Here is a 22080-nt window from a genome sequence, read left to right as displayed (position 1 = left end):
AGAGAGCGTCAGATCTTCCGTTCGTGATGATCATCTGTTGTAGTCTTTGCATTTCTTGATCTAGAGAATTTTGTGCTTGGAAGATATTGCCAAAAGTAAGTTGATTCCATTGCTTGATATTTTTTTTTAGATTTTTGAGTTTTTTTTGGAATTGATACATTTTTGAGCCATCCAGGGGTTTGAAACTTTTCCAAACCGCATTTATCAGGTTGTTGAAGTATGGATGCGTCAACCAGAATGCTTCAAAGCGGAAAGGTCGCCGTGTAGTATTACCTGGTCTTTTCCATTGGAGCGATATTGGCTAGTGACCTGAACCTGTGAGAGGTAAGATCGAGGCTGAGAAGTCTGCTCCAAGATGGATTGCATTGTCGGAAAGCAAAAATCTGTCCAATCAAGAGGCAATTTGATGTGTGCTTGCTTGTTTGTTATTCCAAGTGTAGATTCCATTATTGAATGGCATATATATGAGCCAGTTGTTTTGGATGAAGTTTTTTAAATGAATACTTTCATTATCTAGTTTGGTCCTGCCTCCTATTTTTTCTTCCAGTTTTGTAATCATATTGAAATCTCCTCCTATAATCCAGAGTGGATGAGTTCTGTTGGAGTTGATCAAAGATAAAGTATTTAATATGTCTATCTTATGCATTGCCTCCGGGAGGAAGTAGACATTAGTTAGGTGAACATGCACATTTGTCCCTGTAATATGAAAGGTGGCCTGAATGAAGTGCTTACTCGCATGAATGTTTGTAAGCGTGATAGCTCATTCGTCCCAGACTATTGTAGACCTCCTGAAGAACCTAAGGAATCCACTGCTACTGCTTGACTGCATGGCCATGCTTTTTCCGGGGTTTGACCTAGTGTGGTAGAGTTGCATTTAGTTTATTGCATGAAGAAGACTTGGGGTTTCTCCTGCTAAATCATGCTTTTTTTATCAATCTGTATTTCCCCGGGCTATTTAGCCCTCGAATATTCCATGAGGTGAGCTTCATGATTCATTATTGGGAAGGGGATTGTAATACTTTGTAAGCTTGTAATATCTTCTCGATTCCACCAGCATTTCCCCAATGCGGATGGTTCTTTGAAGATCTGTTTTCCTTCCTCTTTTTTTGTTTTCTTAAGGAATGTTTTTGCCATCCCATTGACTTCCAGGCTGAATGCCTAGGGTTCTTTGCTGGCGTGCTCTGGAAAGGATGACTTCCAAGTTTTCCAGTTGTCTTTTTGGGATCTTGTCATATTCCTTTTTCTTGCAATCTTGTTCTAATCCAAGGATGTCTAGATCTCCAATGTTTATGCTCTTAGGCTCCTCTTCCATGTGCTAAGCTTCGCTCCTTTCCTCTACTATTTCTGTTACCGCTGTGGTTTCTGGCTGCACATTGTCGATGTCCATGCCTTGAGATTTCCCTTCCAGAGTCAAATTGGGTGAGGAGGTAATGAGATCTATGGATTGCTTAGGCTTTTGGGGCTTCTTTGAGCTGGTGGGAATGAATTGTGATGTTAGCTTGGGTGCCTCCTCAGAGTGTGAGGGATTCTCAAAGTCATTTAGATCATGCTGGGCTAAGGTCTCAAAGCTATTGCTAGTGGATGTCATGGAAGTATTGGCGGAGGGCTTTTAGGGTTTGAAACGGGTTTTTTGTGGTTCTTTTTGTGGTTGCTAACCTTGGTAAATCCATCTGAGTCAGTTTTATCTGGGGCAGTAGAGGTTGGGGTTTTTAGATTTGATGGACAATCACGAAAGAGATGGCCAAGGGCATGGCATTTTCTGCATCAAAATGGAACATGCTCATAATCTATTGATTTTCAAAATCTTCATGATATAGACTTACCGCATCGGGAAGAGCCTTGCTTAGATGCATATAAACGCAGATTCGGGCGTAGGAAGTATATCTTCGGAGTTTTGTCTCCTCCACAGTTTTCATGAATTCCCCTAGACCATTTCCAATATATTGCAGTGAATCTTCATCCCAGTACTCCAATGGAAGGGAATAGAGGCGGATCTAAACTGGTGCCCAGCTTAGATCTTCTTTTTCTGGGTTGAATCTTTCAATCTAGTCAAGGAGATACAGGCCCGCTGCATTAAAAAAGTATGGTCCGCCATCGAGGACTCTGTTTCGATCTTCTATGCAATTAAAAACTTCCGTAAAGAAACCCTTAGGCCCCAACTGCAGGGTAATGTGCCCTTTTGGTTTCCATTTGGCTGTGATCCATCCATGCAAAGCCTTCTCTGTAGGCCAGAAGCCTATAAATTTCCCTATTAAGGCATGATCCTTCATGTGCTGGATTTGGGTATTGATTCGTTGACATGGGAGCTCAATCTTAGGTCTTTCAGTTGCAACAGGCTTACAGGAGGCTGATGTTGCGTTGGGAGCTGCATTTCTGTCCGTATTATCTGTCTGTATAGCAGGTCTCGTTCCCTTTTATTCCTGGGCATTTTTATGGTATCTTTCCTCTGAATTTGAATGTTTTCACCGTCGTTGTGGGGAGGAGCCGTATCCTCCCCCTGGGGGATGTCCATGATTTGTGCACTATTCCTTGTCGTTTGTTGTTGTTCGTATTACTGGAAAGCTATGACAAAATCGTCGTGGTCTGTGCAGGTCTGACCCAAACCCTAAACCACCATCGTTTCGCCGATTCAAGACCTTGTTAAACATTAGTTGCAATTAATTATATAATTTTAGAATTAAAAAAAATTATGAAATTAAAAAAAATATAGTTAAAAATTAAATTTTAAACTCTTTATGAATAATATTATCATATATGTCAAATAAATTTTTTGTTGTTTTTGTTTAAAGTTCGTCTTTATATTATATGGCCTTTGGGTGTGGAGGTCTCGACAAGTCTCAGTGGGTTGGACTCTGAAAATTGCTGGGGTGTTTGGCTCTGTTGGACTGTTCAATATGCGACCTTCCTCACGTCGTGGGCTCTCCTCCACCCTACCAAACCAGGCTCTGCGAGTTGCGGGGACCAGGCGAGACATTAGGGGAGTTTTGAGGTCTAAAATGGACCTACTAAGGAAATTATAAAATAATAGTGGAAATAATAAAATAAGATTACATTACATCATCAAAGTTTAGAGGGAGAAATATATATATATATATATATATATATATATATATATATATATATATATTTGTTTTTGTTTTTGTTTTTTTTTTATTTTTATTTATTTATTTATTTTTTATTTTTATTTTATTATTATTATTATTATTTTTTAACCTCGTATTTTCAACTTATCTCTCTATGGGTTTACTCAAATTTGGAGTGGAAACACTCATTGGATGCAAAATTTTATTCCTCATCCAAGGAGTACCCATGTTGCATACTTTCGATGGATTGTACAACACAAAAAATGAGAAATACATGAAAAATGTGATTACAATCACGCGTTTTCATGTATTTCTCATTTTTTATGAGGCAAGGTCCACCAAAAGTATGCAGCATGGGTACTCCTTGGATGAGGAATTAAATTTGTCTCCAACGATTACTCCGTTTCAAAATTTTAGTAAAAACCTAGGGAGATAAGTTGAAAATACGAGTTGAAAAAGTAGTTTTATTATTTTATTATTTTTTAATATTTTTACATTTTTACTCCGAAAATGGTGAATCATCCCCCATGCTTGACATCATCATATTGAATCTTATTAGTTCTTATAAAGTTTATTTTTGTTGTACATTTTTCTTAGGAGGATCATTTTAAACCTCAAAATTCCCCTAATGCTTGCTCCTTTAGAAGATTCGGCAATGGTGCCATTCGGGACGCGTCAGGGTGGCAAGACTGTTGGTCGCTCATGGATATTGACTGTTGGAATGTGTGGCAGTCATGGTGACAGAAAGAAGGTTTCTCATGGAGGTGGAGGTGGGAGGTCTCAGTAACCTCAGTGAAGTGGTGGTGTGCGGCGAGGTGGAATGACTAGTTGAGGGTCTAGTCGGCGTGTAGCTCCCAACCCACAGGTAATTCAACATTATTGTCAGGAGAATTGCTGGGAACTAATTGAATCTCTGCTAGATCGGGTGGAATCGGCTAAACGGGTTTGAAGGGAGGAGCATGTTGAGTTGGTGACCACCTTGGAAAGGATCCACTACTTTCTTTGCTAGTTCAGAGAGCGAGTCGTGGTGGTGTGGCGAGGCCAAAACCACCTTGCAAAAAAAGTGGAAAAGCTAGAGACTTGGTCATCGCACTTCGAAGGACATGTCTAGTGAAACTTCTGGCCTCCACCACCTTTAAGAATTACGCTGGATAACCCAACTTCCATTATGTCGGATGGCTAGTATGCTATCAAGTGTTTTCTATGTTTTTTATGTCTTTTGGTGCCTTTGGCCCTTTCATTTATGGACATTGTCCTTAGCCTCATTTTTGTATTTTTGTCGCTTGCTACAAACATTGGTCAACAAACCTAGTCGAGGTGAGACCACCTGCATTTTCTCTACTGGATGTACATCTTTTTAACAATATGAATAAAATATCGACTTACAAAAAAATGGTTCGTCTTTATATTACTAATGCAAGGAGTTACAAAGAGGTAGTCCATACGTTATGGGCTGCCTAGTTGGGAGAATGACCCAATAACACAGTTTGAGTTGTTTTATATTGCTAATGTATTTCTTATCAACATGTCATATACTGTGAAAGAGTAATTGTAGCTAAATATGTTGTATCAAGGATTAAAAAAGTGTTGACTCAGATCAGCTTGACCTTCTAGGCCACAGCAAAACTTAACATAGTTTGCCATGATTAAACTAATACAGTAGGTAAAGACGTAAGATAACTTGGAGATCACAACGAGTTGACTTGTCGGATGGAGTCATGAATGCTAGAACTGCCAAGAGTTTCCAAGAATTTTCGTTTCAAAGTGCTACCACCGCACTCATACTCTCCAAGAGCTCTACCTTCGTATTCAGGAAAATTGATGACGAGCAACAATCTAGGCACAAACGACTAAGCACTGACATTAAGTTTAGGCATCACGAACAATGTTCCAACTGAATCCATCCATTCCATCTGTTGTATGGGATTGGTCTGCATCCATGTTTTGAGCAACATTGCTCACTGGGTGATCCCATCTGATTGTCCAAAAGAGTGTTGACAAAATTGAACCCACGAACTCTCAATAGTAGAGGTTCTTTAATGATAGGGACTTGACTGATCAAACTAACCATCAAAGCTAAAATTAAGGTTATTAGATATTATTAAAATGATTATTTTTTTAATAATTAATAAATTATAAAATTAAAATTAATTAAATTCTTTTAATAGTTACTAAATTATAGAATTAAAATCAATTAATATATATATATATATATATATATATATATATATATATATATATTATGGAATTAAAAAAATAATTAATTCAATGTAAAAATATATATTTATTTAATTAATAAAAAATTATGAAAATTATTTATATATATTATTAACATTAAAAATATTAAAAATATTTAAATTTAGATTAGATATCAAAACATACCATCATATCCCCGGATGCGGGTGGCACCATCACCCTTAATGCTTCTCATGCAGAGAATTAAAGTCCGGTACTGCCAGCTGCAAAGCAGCGTGGCTTCCCGAGACTTAACCTTATGCGAGCAGGAGGAAGGTATTAATGCAGGATCGGTTAGCAGATCTGCATTAATGGATTGCGCTTATCGACGCAACATTCTCTCAGTTATAATCATGTTGTTCCTCAGCGGTTTTATCATGCCTTATGCTCAGTCGCTCGGCAACGGAACCTGGTTAGCGGAGGCTGTTGGTGATGGACTGATTTTGGTTCACCGCCGCGAGCTCCAGGCCAACATTATCAAGGGTAAGTTCTCCCCTGTTCTGGATTTACGCACTGGTTGTATTGTGTTGTCGTTTGTGAGTTCTATTGGGCATCCCTCTCACCTCAAGCGACTCTGTTATGTTGTCTCTCCTGTCTATAATTTCTCTGCCCCCTACCACCTGTTTGTCATTATGGTTTGTTCGGGTAAGAGGCATCGTTCAGGGGGGCGTCGTGACAGCCGCTTGCATCCCTCGGCCGGTCACGCTATGGAAGCTGCGCCGGAACCCATCAATCCCCCCCCCCGTCCACGAAGTTGGGCCATCATTAAGCTCTGGTCGTAAACCTATTCCGAACAGTGCCTTCCAAACCACGCACTTTAAATTTCAAAGTAATTTGAACAGGCCCCTTATTACTGCTCACATCACCATTATTCTTTCGGAAGAGGAAAATCAGGTCTCCCCTCTGCCATGCATTGCTCCTGATCCTTCCCAAAGCAGTGAGCATTCCACGGACAAAGATAGCCTGGAGAACTGGAAAAATGAGAAGTCTGGACAGGAGGAATTTCTCAAAAATCTTCCTCCCCTTGAAGATACAGGACCTGCTGCTGAGGAAGGGACTCAAGGTGAAGCAAGCCATTCGATGGCAATCCCTAGCAGTGATTTGGGCGGCAATGAAAGTCTAAGAACCGGCGGTGCAGGTCTGGCTGAGGAGAAGAATCATGGCACGGCAAAGGAGGGGTAGCACCACCTGGGACTGCCTCTTTATTTTTTGTTTCGACTACTGTTTCAGGCTCACAGTCAGGTTTCAGCGCTCATGACCTACTGTTTTTGGCTTCCAGCTGGGGATTTGGTGATACATTTTGTGCTGGTTTGCATTGATTTTGTGTTTCTGTGGCTCAGTTCTCTTTCTCAGCTAAATATGTCACTCTCTATGTCTTTTATCTGGGTTCTTGATCATTGTAACTGGTCTCCCCAGCTTCTGTTTGTAAGGGGGCAGTTCTGTTCTGTTGAGCACTCTCAAACTATGTCTCCTGAGGCCTCGACACTATGTAAAAATATTTTGCCTTACAGTTAATAGAATTTAGTATTTGCAGAGAAAAAAAAAACATATATATATATATATATATATATATATATATATATATATATATATATATATATATATATAGATATATATATATATATATATATATATATATATATATAATTATATATAAAAATAATATATATATTTTATATAAATTATAATAAAAATAATAAATATTATTTTTAATATTGATTAAATATAATTTTAATATTATAATCAAATAATATATTTATAATTTAAATATATTATATATATAATTTTTATATATAATTGAAATTACTAAATTTTATTACAAATAGAGAGTGTGCACATAAAGACAACTCCATAAGATGGTAAGAAACAAAATGAGACCTTTCTAATGAAGAGTAAATTATACAACATATTGTCCATTTTTAAAGTGACATAAACACGATATTTCCATAAACGAGACACACTAAAGGAGCAAACCAATAATGTAAAAGTAACCACAAGTACATGTAGATCTGGAGGAGAAGAACACACATGAAATGCTTCTCATAGCACGCTCAAGTATGAGCCTCCCTCGCCATAAGATCTGTAATTGGATGGTCATCAACATACTCATATATCCAAAGCGACTAATACCAAAACCAATACTTAAACTGACATAAAAAATTTCATGAATGACATGGACATGACTAATAAAAAATGAATAACACTGAAGATACCTTAAATTTATAGAAATATAATTCAAATTTCTCCATGACAATGCAATCCCAAAACATGCACCAGTAACCTTCACACTAATCTGATTAACCAAACCAAGTTGAAAGCGTCATAATGAAACCATACCTCGAGATGGATGACCAAAATTGAAGCGAAAAGAAGAAGACCAACAAAAGTTAATCTTAATTAGAGAAGATAATTGCCAAGTATTGTGCATTGTCCATTGGAGGGTTAGTGTGATCACCATGCAGGTCAGTGAGGTCACCTAAAGCTGAATCCGACACAAGAAAACTTTCAACCTTGGTTAATAACGAATCCATAATATAAACATAATTGTTTATTCATGAGCATATGTTTGGTGTCTTCAAGTGAAAAAAATACATTATAATTCTCGAACTACTTATCCCTAAAAATTAAATGCAACAAGGTATCCATTTGTTGGTGAAGAGCTAAGAAACTCAAGAAATGAAACCTGAGTTTCCTGAATCTACCAGGAATAGGGACCCTAGTAATATCTTCATCAGCAATATTTGAATCTAAGTGATATGGATGCTCAATAGACTCTAACTCCAACAAGAGAATTTCCTTTCTCACTTCTAAGGGAATCACATTGAAATGAGTCTCAACTGAACCATAAGCAAAAGAACGAATACATTTATGCTCAACAATACCCAAGTCTCCCTTTGTGCTCAACATTCTCTCGTGAGGAGGCATAACCATAATGACAAAATAACAAATAGGACCACTCAGAGACCCTCTACCCATGAAGCAAGATGAAGAACAAAACATCGATCTTGAAACCCTGACTAAAATATTAGCAGGCCGTGACCCACTAGCCACAACAGAGGACTAAACCCCAACAAATTATCAAATTCCCCACAACAAAAAGACATAAAACATTATAATCTCCAATACCTTATTAGAGAGATTGACACAAACAAAGGACAAGAGAAAACTCAACACTCTGACCCAGAGGAAGGGTGAATCCAATGCTTAAAAAGCTCAGAAACACTAGCAAGGCGAAAGCAAATACTACCATATATAACCTCTACTTTGCAAAGCTGAAGGATAACAATAAAGAGGTACATATGCAACCAATGAAAACAACCTAGAGCAAAGACACCCTAATTGATAAAACAATGACCTATGTAGACATAATAAGCTCCCAGCCTTTGACATAATTCAGAACCAAAAAATGGGACAGAAGTTCCTCCAAACTTGCTACCAAAGGCCTAGACTCAAAACGAAGTAGAAACCCAGACTGTGCAACCACACAACAATAAACACAACACAACGTGGACTGATTGAATAAAAAACCCAAACAATACATCCATGCAACAAGAAACAACACACAACAACCACAAAAGAATCCAAAGGAAGGAGGTCGAGGATAACTCCTCACCTCCAATCCCACAGTTCATGTACTTTGGCCACCCCAGTGTCATTTAACATGCATTTAAAATGATGAGGCTGATATCATTCAAACCCAAAACCATCAAATGGTGACTGCCATGCCTTCCCCAAATTGTGACACATGTTATCTATTCTGCACTTCATACAACAAAACTCCCTATCTACCCACATAATGACACCATCGGAGAAAATAAATTATAAAATTAAAAAAAAAAACTATTAATAAAAATGTAACATGAAAACTATTTATATATTTTTAAATTTTTTATATTAATATATTTTAATATTCTAAAAATTATTAGTATTGGAAAAAAATTATAAATAAATTTTAATATATTAAACATTGATATAGTATATTAATAAAATATGAATTTTATTTTAAAATTTTAGATTTAAATTAGTTTTTAAAACTTACCATATTAAAATTAAATTAATATACATACTTATTTATTGATGAAATAAAAAATTTTTTTTTTATAAAATAATAATAATATATATTTATAATGATAATAATTAAATAATTTTTTATAATAATATTTGTAAATTTTATTTAATAATAATAAAAATATTTTTATAAATTTATTAAATAATAATGGAAGAAATATTTATTATATTAATAATTAATTAAATATTTATAGCAATAATAGCTAAATATATTTTTTTAATAATATTTTCTTATTGTATTTAATAATAATAATAATTTATAGTTTTAAAACTCACAATATTAAAATTAAGTTTTTTTTTTTTAATTTTTATATATATATATATATATATATATATATATATATATATATATATATATATAATATATATATATATTATATATATTTTTAAATAATAATAATAATTTATATTTTAAAATATAATATATATATATATATATAATTTATAATATATATATATATTAAATGAAATAATAATAATATATATTTATAATGATAATAATTAAATAATTTTTTAGAATAATATTTTCTAAATTTATTTAATAATAATAAATATAATAATATTTTATAATTTTATTTAATAATAATAAGAAGAAGTTAAATATTATTTTTAGTAACAATGAAATAATACTTTTAATAATAATAATTAAATAAATATTTATAAAAATATTTTATTGGGCTTGAAAATCATAATAATTATTATTAAATATATGTATTTTAATTTTTTATAATTTTATTAAATAATAATTAATTAAATGCATATATATATGCTTTTGTGTGTGGGGAAAGATTAAATATATTTGTAATATTTGTTATATTATAATTTGATTAATTTTAATATACTTTTAAATATTATTTTATATATTGATATATTAGGATAATATAAATAATTTAGATATTTTTAAATAAATGATGAAGTTAATTATAGATATAACGGAAAATTATATTGATTATTTAAAATTGGGGATTTATTATTATTTAAAATTTGATAAATAAAAGTATATAAATAATAGTTTCTTTATATTTCAAAGGAACTTCTCTGAGCTTCGAGAATTTTGCAATATAAATTTTCCACTAACTAGGCCAACCACGTGAAGGTGGAAGTTCGTTTGGCCCCTCCCCCTCACTCCTAATTTATGGTTTACTACTATTTCACTCATCACTCCCCCAGCCCCACCTTCTATGTGATTTCCCTAAGAAATATACTAAAGTTCATTTGAGCTACCCCCTCACTTGTAGATTCTATAATATTACTATTTCACTCAACACTCTCCCAATCCCCCCTTTTAATTTCATGTGCAATAAATTTAAATTGAAAATAGGCATCAAATTTTGATCATTACAAAAATATTATTGCAAATACAAAATGATCCCATATCAAATTTTTCTCATTCTCACACATTCCAAGCATATACCAATTTACAATCAACAATCATCATTACATTAAAAAATACTATATATAAGCAAGCATCACATCAAATTTTCATCATTCCATTAAAAACCATATAGATACACAAGTACTAAAACATCATATCATATTTCCATCATTACATTCGAAAACATTATAAATACACAAACACATAAACATTCCTTGATATTTTATTACACACAAGATTGTAAATACCCAAACAAACACAATAAGAAAAAACATACAATCAAGAATACAAACACATAGTAAAAAATGCCTACAATCAAGAGTACACAACACACATACAATGAAGAGTACAAACATAGAATCAAGAGTACAATTCAAATTTTAATCATTGCAAACAAGATTATAAGAACAAAAGAAATACAAACACACAATAAATACGCAAACATAACAAACATTACAAACACGCAATTATTCAAACATCAAAAGCATTGCAAATAATCAAGAGTACAATTCAAGTTTTTAATCATTACAAACAAGATTGTAAGTACAAAAACAATACAAACACACAAGCATTACAAATACACAAACATTCGAACATCAAAAGCATTGCAAATACACAAGCATACAAACATCCCATCAAATTTCTTATTACACACACAAAATTATAAATACATACAAACATTTGCATATCAAATTTTGATCATCATACATAGAAGATTGTAAATATCCAAACATACAAAGTTGATGTAGACACTAAATAAAACCATATGCTAAAGAAAATTCACACACATTTCAAAGTACATACCAAGCATGTCATCCACATCCATTGTAAACGCATAACTATGCAAATGAATCCCAAACAACAACCATTGTCATACACATCACAAATACACATCAAATAATGAATATCACAAAAAGCATTGTAAACACACAAAGATACAAACATTAGATATCAAGCCTTGGCCATCCCACACATTGTAAACACACAAAGATTCAAACATTAGATATCATGTCTTGGCCATCCCACACATTGTAAGAACACAAAGGTACAAACATTGCATATCAAACTTTGTTCATCACACACAAAAATATACACATCAAATAATGAACATCACAAAAAGCATTGTAAACACACAAAGGTACAAACATTAGATATCATGTCTTGGCCATCCCACACATTGTAAGCACACAAAGATACAAACATTGCATATCAAATTTTGGTCATCACACACAAAAATATACACATCAAATAATGAACATCACAAAAAACATTGTAAACACACAACGATACAAACATTGCATATCAAATTTTGGTCATCACACACAAAAATATACACATCAAATAATGAACATCACAAAAAGCATTGTAAACACACAAAGATACAAACATTAGATATCATGCCTTGGCCATCCCACACATTGTAAACACACAAAGATACAAACATTGCATATCAAATTTTGGTCATCACACACAAAAATATACACATCAAATAATGAACATCACTAAAAGCATTGTAAACACACAAAGATACAAACATTAGATATCATGTCTTAGCCATCCCACACATTCTAAGCACACAACGATACAAACATTGCATATCAAATTTTGGTCATCACACACAAAAATATACACATCAAATAATGAACATTACTAAAAGCATTGTAAACACACAAAGATACAAACATTAGATATCATGTCTTGGCCATCCCACACATTGTAAGCACACAAAGATACAAACATTCAATATCAAATTTTGGTTATCACACAAAAATATACACATCAAATAATGAACATCACAAAAAGCATTGTAAACACACAAAGATACAAACATTAGATATCATGTCTTGGTCATCCCACACATTGTAAGCACGCATAGATACAAACATTGCATATCAAATTTGGGTCATCACACACAAAAATATACACATCAAATGAATGAACATCACAAAAAGCATTGTAAACACACAAAGATACAAATATTAGATATCAAGTCTTGGCCATCCCACACATTGTAAACACACAAAGATACAAACATTGCATATCAAATTTTGGACATTAGAAATTCATTGTAAACGCAATCTTATAAATGAAACTCAAAAAACAATCATTCCACAAAATTCTACATGTAAATTCAAGTAACAGAAAAACACATCAATCAATCTATGCATTAAAAGATTTTAGTTTGCAGTCTATTAAACTAAAAGTATCTAGTTCTAAAATAAGTAAATAAAAAAGTAAGGCGGAGAGAAGGACACAAACCCTTGAGGACAGCCATGGTCCATCCTCAAGAGCAATGAGAAAGGGCTTTTAGCCCTTTCAAACAAAATAATACTTTTATTATAATGATAATGTTTTTAGAGTAATTACAAAATAAAGATGAAAAATAAATCACTACTAGTTTAATTTGGGTCATAATAACATAATGAATTCATATCTTCTGTCATGACATGTAGATAGTTCATCTATCCTATCATGCTTGTATTTTTTTCAGGCTCTTAAATCATCTGCAAAAAACACAACAGTTATTAAAATTTAGTGGTCATCTATTGGTTACCTATAAAGTAGCAATTTTTTTTTGAATTAAATTTAATATTTTAAGCAAAGCTCCTAACCCCTAATTTGATAACTTGCTAAGTGAATGCAAAGGTTAGAACATAGAGATATGATGAAATTAAAGGCAATGAATAAATTTAAAGTTGATATAAAGGTTTGAATTAACCTTTGCACCATTTCTATGGGGTGTATCTTTTTCTGCAACAACGGTGATATATCTATGCAATACAAGCCATCATACTCTCAGATAGCCTACAACTCATTGGGCATATTCATCCAATTAATTAAAATACATAATCAATCAAACATTCCCAGCACAACATGGAGACTCATTGGGCATATTCATCCAATTAATTAAAATACATAATCAATCAAACATTCCCAGCACAACATGGAGTTTGACGGTTTTGAAAGCTGAGAGTAAATAAAAGTAAAAAAATAAAAGTAAGAGGAAATGTATTTAATACAGCATACATATATTGAAGGATCATACAAGAAATTAAATGAATCTGAACATTCTTTTTTTCATTAAATATGTATTTAAAAAAATTGCTTACCTTTGACGGAAGAAATTAAATGGTTTCCTTTTTTCCCTGCGCTTAGATTCAATGTTATCGGGAGAAGGGACGCTGCTGCACTGTGAGGAATGATCTGGGAGAAGGGACGCTGCTGCACTGGGAGAACGGACGCTGCAGTGGGAGAACAGAAAAACCATGAATTTGGCATATAATATATATAGTCTATTTAGCAACACAGAAAAACCATGAATTATGGTTATGCCGACTATGAGAAACCTCGGCCCAGGTTTATGATATATCCTTAGCTATAGTATGCAAGGGCAAGGAGATGAGTTTCAAGGATGTTTTGAGACAGAACCCAAGTTCCCAAATATTTTTCAAATTAGAAGATATATGGTCAAATGGAGTTTGACCATTTTAGATTTTGGAAGGTTGGAGTAGGAGAATCAACGTTTTATTCACAGCAATACATAAATAAATTTATTATCAGAGCCAGGACTATAAATTATAAATTCATCATAAATGAATGAAATATCTTACAAGAAAGAAAGTACAGTGAAATCTGAACATTCTCTATATCACACATATATTTCTGATAAAATCCCCTATTCTCCTTGGTGCAATCGACAATGACACCCAACAAAATTAACATAGTCCGTCAAGAAAATGCTTACAGGCTTACCTCAAGGGGCATTGCTCAATCCCTTAGATTCTCCTCAAAAACGATTCTGTGCAACGAGGGATTTATGTTGCCGCCTCAGCATGGATGCAGATGATCTAATTTAAAAAACCAGAGGAAACCGCCTCAGCATGGATTCAAAGGATTTAATTAAAAAACCCAAGAAACATGGATTCAGCATGGATGCAGATGATCTAATTTAAAAAACCAGAGGAAACCGCCTCAGCATGGATTCAAAGAATTTAATTAAAAAACCCAAGAAACATGGATTCAGCATGGATGCAGATGATCTAATTTAAAAAACCAGAGGAAACCGCCTCAGCATGGATTCAAAGGATTTAATTAAAAAACCCAAGAAACATGGATTCAGAGGACTTAATTTAAAAAACCAAGAAACCGCCTCACATCGATGCAGAGGATCTCATACCTTGGCACAGCGAGGGACACTGACTGCAATCTGGGATCAGCATAGGATATCTGTGGAATATGAATATGAAACCGTCTCAGCAGCATGGATGCACAAGATTTAATTTAAAAAACCGAAAAAATTAAGAAACCGCTCACCATGGGTGCAGAGGATCACCAAGAAACCGCAGACTCTGAGGAATTAAGAAACCGCTCACCATGGGTGCAGAGGATCACCAAGAAACCGCAGACTCTGAGGAATTTCTCCCAGTGGCCAGTATTTGACGACGGCCGCCGCCCAGATCCATATTGGCAGGCAATTAAGGATCTATACTGCCGCCTCACCAAGAATGCGGAAAATCTAATTTAAAAAACCATACAACTCTGAACATCAAGTTACCGGAATTAAATTTCTAAAATCAAATCGATTCCTCTCTCGTTCACCTAATTTTATTTGCAGCCCACAACCCATAATCAGAGTGATCTATACAAAGAGTTTAAAAATAAATTTACCAGAATGCCTCATTTAACTGTGATCGGATGCCTCAGTTAATTGTGATCCCTGGGCAGAGTTCGGATGCCTCTGCAAAGTTGTCCCTGGAGTTAATTGTGATCCCTGGGCAAAGTTGTCTTGATTCAGTAATTGATAGGGGCTACCTGCCTCTGCCTCTGCCTCTATGAAAACACAAGCACGCCTCTGCCTCCAGCTCTCAGAGAATACAACCACACCACACAGATAGACACACCAAACAGATGACAGAAACACACATAACAACAGAGACCAGACCACACACACAACACATGGAGCTCCAAACATACAGACGCACGAGACTAGACCACACAATGCAGAAACTCTGAGAGGAGGAGGAGGAGCAGCACAACAATGCCAATCCAATGCCAATATGAATCCAAAAATTAAATCGAATTAAAGCAATCAAGAACTTTAACCGTTGAGATAACCCGTTTGATAAGCAGCACCCTTTATCTCTCGCACTCTGCAACGGACGGCTCGGATTATTCTCCAGCTTTTTTCACAACAAAAGCACAATCCCTCTCAGCTCAGCTCAGCACAATAAAAGCACAATCCATGTCATCCCAACAGAAATAGTAATAAAAACATAATCCATGTCATCCCGACAGAAATAGTAATAAAAACATAATCCATGTAAGAAATAGTAATAAAAGCATAATCACTGTAATTGAAGCAAAAAAAGTAATAAAAGCACCATTCATGCAATCAAATTAAAAATAGAATCCAATAATTTTTTTAAAATAGAAGCATGCAGATATAGAAGAAAGCTCAAAACCCTTTTTCATGTCATCACAATGATATTTTCATGTCTTAATTTAGGAATTAACTAATGAACTTAATATAGGAATTAAATAATGAACTTAATTAAAATAATTAACATTTTCCAGGGACCGTTTAGTCCTATCCATTGTCTAGGCATTATTATGCCTAATCAAATTTGATATGTACTCAACTATTAATACATAATGGCTTTAGCAAGTATGTTTATGCATGATTTGACTCATATGATATAATTTGAAGCCTATAACTATTTTCATGATAGGCAAATTTTACCTTGTTGGTGCTTAGGTACATAATAGGAAGAGCATGTATCGTACTAGGAGTTTGTTTAGCCTATTCACTTGCAAGTGAGAAAATTTGGCACAATAGACACTTTATATGATAGAGATGTTTGGTAGAATTCAATAAACTAGTGAAAGCTTCATACGAACATATCCTAGAACTACTACAATTTTTTATATGGCCGCCCCCATATGTGGCGATTCTTTTTCCCCTGAGAGGAATTAGAGCACCTAATTGGGATCAAGGAAGGTAGACAAACTTGTTTTGTGTTTATAATACCCTTAAGATTATTCTGGAAAAGAGATATGGTACAAAAAGGTCCTTTGAGTAAATGCAACCAATGAATATGGCATGTCTATTAGGAGATTCAACTAGTTTGGCTTCTCTTGTTGCCTATGATTTGAAGCCCTCATAAATGTTCCAAAACCAAGAGAGCATCTTAATGAAGTATGTATAGGATGTGGACAATATGTATTCCATCTTTCATGGCATTGTATCATGGTTTTGATGAGAAATCTAGCCTTGTTTTAAATGTCTAGGTATAACATCTTTTGAATTGGATTCTCAATTAATTTGTAGTATTGTAAAAATTGAAAACGTAAATTCTCGTCTTAGGATAATACTCCCTATTACTCAATGCTGACTCTTTCCATTTAATATTATATTACTATCAATGTTGATATTGATGCTTGATGAGACGTGGTGAATAATATGATTTTAATGTTTTTGTGTTATGTATGTATATATGTATAAAATATGGTACACCCCTTTACCTAATCGTGCCATTGTCACTGCATTCCCATGAACAAATCTTTGACACCTTAAAATGTACTTCTACCTGTTGCCTCAATTTCTTTTAATCCTTTCACATTTGTTTTATTATGCCAGTGTTTTACTCGTAATTTTCATCATTAGTTTATAGAGTTCAAACTTTTCGTTTTATCATATAGATATGTTGGAAATTAGGTATGGGATACAATTAACTCTTTGGCATTGTATTGGATAAAACTTATTTTTTGTGTGTTCTGTCCACATTTATGGTTTGTTTGTAGATTTATGTTGTAGTCGTGAAGATCAATATATAAGTTGTTAGGTTGAATTTTAGGTCCAAGATAAAAATAGGTGAAACATTGGATTTCCCCTTTGCACATTTATGCCTTTTTACTAATCTTTTTTATAGTTTAAGATATAGGCAACAATTAACCGTTTGGCATTGTGATAGATATAATTATTTTTTTCCCATGTTTGCAATATACTTTTTTGGTTTGTTTCTATGTCTATGATGTAGTTTTTAAGATCAATATATTACTTTGTTGTTTAAGCTTCCAATCACTAAACTTGTTGAGATAGAAAATAGTGGAATTTAAAGATGCACGAAGAATAACAAAAATACGGGTATTCGAGAATCATATGGAGGAAGAACATTTGGATGATTGAATATCTTGCAAAAGACTAACACCTGTTGGAAAAAATGGAAAAAAACTATGGAAGCAGACATAAGGAAAAGAAATATTTATGGGAAGGTAAATATATAATAAGGAAAAAGGAAACATGTGAGAATACAATTAATGCATATTAATTGACGACCCTCTAGGCCATGCATGGGAGAGAGATCGATCGCTCTAAGGCAAATTAATGGATTTATGAGTTTTTCTATAAGAGAGATGTTTTCTTCTAACATCCCCCAACCACCCATCTTGTTGAGAAATCAAGAGGCTTACAATTTATATTAGATTTCTCTTTCCTTGATATTTTTTTATGAAGTGTGTTGGCCTTTTATTGATCTTTATTATGTTATTCCATCAAACAATTACCAAAACGTAAACATGAAGATCACAAGAAAAATAATGAACACAAGATATAGGCTCCAAGCCAGGCCAAAACCCCTCTAAGGGGAAAATCGAGAAAAAATATTTTCTTATAGAATTAGATCAAAGTAAGATATCCAAGACTTCAACCTTCTAGATTCCAAGTCAAACACTCCTTCTACACAAAAAAAAATCATGAATAGCAGGAGACCAACAACAAATATTAAACAAGAGATATGATAAGGCAGAACTTCCAAAAACCCTTCTTCAATTTCAGACTTGAACCCTCCTTCTTCTACGAAATTTCAGAACGAATCAAGAAAATTGTGTGTCCAAATGAGATCATATCACCCTATATTTATATTGTCCAAAGGGGTTTGAATAGGCATTCCTTTTTGGGTAGGGCCGACTTGACATATATAGGAATTTTTGACCCAACATTACATATTTTCTCTTTTTCTTTACAAGAAGTCCAATGAGGATTTTGATTCAACAAATCCTATAAGCATGATGAACATTCTTAACTAATAAAAATTAATAATAGTAATTTTTTTTCTTCTCTTTGCTTGTACATAAAATATACAATGACCTAAGTACATGGATCATTATGAATACTAAACCTAGTTACATTTTCCAACACTCCCTCTTAACTAGGGAGGTATTCATTATTACATAATCGGTACAAGGATACTTCTCAAATTGAAATATTATCATAAGAAGAGTTATATTGATAAGCCATGTTGGGAGCACAATGTTGGGAGGCATACACATGGACACCATCATAGCCTCTCAAAACACATGCCCCATTCGAATGTTCACAAGGTATTTCCTTCCAAAACTATTTTTATCTTCGATTCCCAATCCTTAAAAAATATCGTTCCTCATCGACCAATCTTACCTTGGATACGTTATCAGATCCTCAAAGAGTTTTATTCCATGGGACTGCTTCCTATCCTGGATTCCCAATCCCCCAGGAGTAATGATTACTAGATTTTTATCCAATATTCCATTCTCCCTCCCAATGCCATAAACTAGACATGTGGCAATTAATCATGGCCTAGTGCATGACACATATGAAGAATATGGTGTCCATCATCACTCTCTTTCAACTAGGGAGGAGATCCTTACTCCTCAAAAAATGAAGGATATTTATTCTCCCTCTCAATCAAGGAGACATCATCACCATCCTTAGCTGGTCGCATACATCATCTACTTGTTCTTCCATGGATATATAGTTGTAGATGCAAGGCCCCTTTCTCATGTATCATCATTACTGGGATTCAACCTTCTGAGATGTCAAATAATTTACGGAGCTAAATTATCTCACATTTCATCTTCATGATAGGTTTTCTTGGCTCTTAATAGCATCACATCATATCAAAATTCAACCTTTCAAGATCTCAACAATTATTATTAAAATGTTCATCTATCATCTTCAAGGAGCCGAGCTTCCTCACAACTTCTAACACATGTATTCTTTCTTCATAACAACTTTATTCCTCATATTCTTCAAAAAGTCATATTGAATTTCCAATATCAATTTTTCTCTCATGCTTATCCAAGTCATCAATAGTGCTATCCATAGAATCTATGTGTTCCATGATCAAACCACGTAGTTTAGATCCAACAAATTATTTATTTCCATCCTTTGCATATACTATTGCAATATGCTTTTTCGGGGAGCCAAATCACATCTAAAATAAATCATCAGTATCAGCCTTGCCAAATCATAATGGCCTCAAGTCAAGGTGTCAAGTTTTGTTACTTTCTCCCTCTGAGGTCAATAATCCCTTGCACAATATATCTCATATTACAACATATTTCAACTTTATGCTCTTTAGATTTCAATCATCAATTCGAACTAATCAGGAGGCTTCAATATCGTAACCATTAGGACCCTTATAGCTCTATCTTTCCTTCTTGTTGCTTCCCATCCGATAGCCTTCTCGATACATACATCAAACTACTCCTTCCTTCATAGTCTTCATGCTAAGCCACATTCCTTCAAGTATTTCATCTACTTATTCAAGCCTTACATAGAACTTAGCCTTGACATGTAACTTTGACTAGAAGACTTATAAAAGAAAAAGGAGACAAAATATAAAGACAATAACATTAATAATAATCAAGGTGTCAAATACTTATCTCTGGAGAAAGGTTGGCTCCATCTTACTCTTGGACCCCTTTTTATCAAATCCTGTTTTTCACATCATCATGATATAATATCTGCCAATATCTAGGTTTGTTTTCCTTTCAAAGCGGAAATTAGTTAGGGTTTATATTTCTAGGGTTTATTCTTTCATTCCATACTTTCTAGGGTTTACAAACCCTAGATACCAAGACCTGCCACTTACAAACTATAAGTTGTACAACCACACAAAATAGTTAGATGAAAAACCCTATATTTTTAAGGTATTCAAGGTCTTGTTAGAAATAACATATTTTATAAAAACCCTAGATTGATCAAAGTCATTAAGACTTGTCATTTTCAAAATTCTATAAGCATGTTGCAAAACCATAACAATTGACATGGTTTTTATCTTTAATGTCTTTAATTTATGCAGATTGTTTCTATGATCATTATCATGACCTATAAAATTATATAGGTCATAGAAAATTATAAGTACCTCCTTTGATTTTACCTTTCCTCTTTTGCAGAGACCTGGTCGTGTTCCTTGAATTGACATTTATCAACATCATTTATTTAGGTCAACTTCATTGATGAAGTAAGTTGTTGGGAACGGATTCCCCTAGAGCCAATTTTGGGGTCAAAAGCCCATATTTTGGGGAAGAAAGGCCAAATTTTGTATGAAGAATGTAACATATATGCATTTTGTGGTCGCTGAGCATGAAGATGTAAAGAGTCAGTAAGGGTTTCTGCCCTTCTTTTCTATAAGTCATGTCAGCTTTAGAGATCTACCCATTGTCCACGGACCATGGGATTGTATAAAAAGAAGTTCTAGAAGAGTCTCTTAGTAGTTCATTTCAGTAGATCATGGATGAGTCATTGATGTAATGGGTCTGTGAGAGCTAAGAGCAAAGAATCTTAGCATAGGAAGAGGCTCTACAACTGAGTGCATAGAGGCCTAGGGTAGAAGTTCACAGCTGAGTGCGCCGACCCCTGCAGCTGTATGTGCAGGGAAGTTAGAGTCTGTTAGAGTCGGTCTTTTTAGTCCTCCTCAGAGATCAAAACTCTTTTTGCATTTCATTTTTAGGTTTCCCATTCTGCTCGATCACCTGCATTCCATTTAGGAGCATGCCATATTCTGACGGAAGGACCTGGTCACTCATTTATCCCTCATGCCATGTCCTGCTGGCTCAGCTCTGTTTATTAAAGTTCATTAAGACAGTCTTGAAATCATTTACAGTCTTGTTTTTATCACTTGATAAGCAAAGAGTCAACTTGGTCATTAGGTCTAAGGTTTGCAAATTTTTGTTCTCAAAGTGATTCAATAATACTTGCAGGCCAGAGGAAGGCTCAATAATTCACTCCAATGATGTTTCTGAGCAAGAGAAGATGAATGAAAACTGAGAGAGGTTTTTGTCCAAAATAGGCCAAGGAAGAAAAACCTCCTTCACTTTTTACACAGGTGTCATGGTTTTAGAGAAATGTAAAAAATACAATTGCCTCGAGAGAATTTATGCACCTCTAAAGTGACCTTGGGAAAATCAAGTTTTCTCCTAGCTTGGTTAGCCAAATGACTTGCTTGATGAGTAAAATGATAACTTGCTTGGAAAGGTGATTAAACAGAGCAAACATGG

The 22080-nt window shown here is 34.1% G+C and overlaps 1 long non-coding RNA gene across 4 annotated transcripts; it reads right to left on the bottom strand.

Moving 5' to 3' along the window:
- Positions 1–13204: 13204 nt before the first annotated feature.
- On the bottom strand, positions 13205–15900 carry LOC149182862 (uncharacterized). 4 transcript variants are annotated; one of them, XR_016257647.1, is made up of 7 exons: positions 15430–15900; positions 15076–15277; positions 14939–14988; positions 14515–14609; positions 13872–14003; positions 13481–13566; positions 13205–13265 (listed from the first exon to the last, which is right to left on the bottom strand). It is a non-coding gene; the product is annotated as an uncharacterized LOC149182862 (long non-coding RNA). The 4 variants fall into 4 exon arrangements; XR_016257649.1 differs by having other exon boundaries at positions 13481–13532; positions 15076–15249; XR_016257646.1 differs by having other exon boundaries at positions 13481–13532; positions 15430–15899.
- Positions 15901–22080: the final 6180 nt, after the last annotated feature.

Source organism: Pinus tabuliformis, chromosome 3_2, assembly GCF_031772625.1.
Source record: "Pinus tabuliformis cultivar Carrire ecotype Pingquan chromosome 3_2, CPIR1, whole genome shotgun sequence".
Classification (NCBI taxonomy): Eukaryota; Viridiplantae; Streptophyta; class Pinopsida; order Pinales; family Pinaceae; genus Pinus; species Pinus tabuliformis.
The sequence above is the reverse complement of the archived record's forward strand: the minus strand, read 5'-3'. Positions and strand labels throughout refer to the sequence as shown.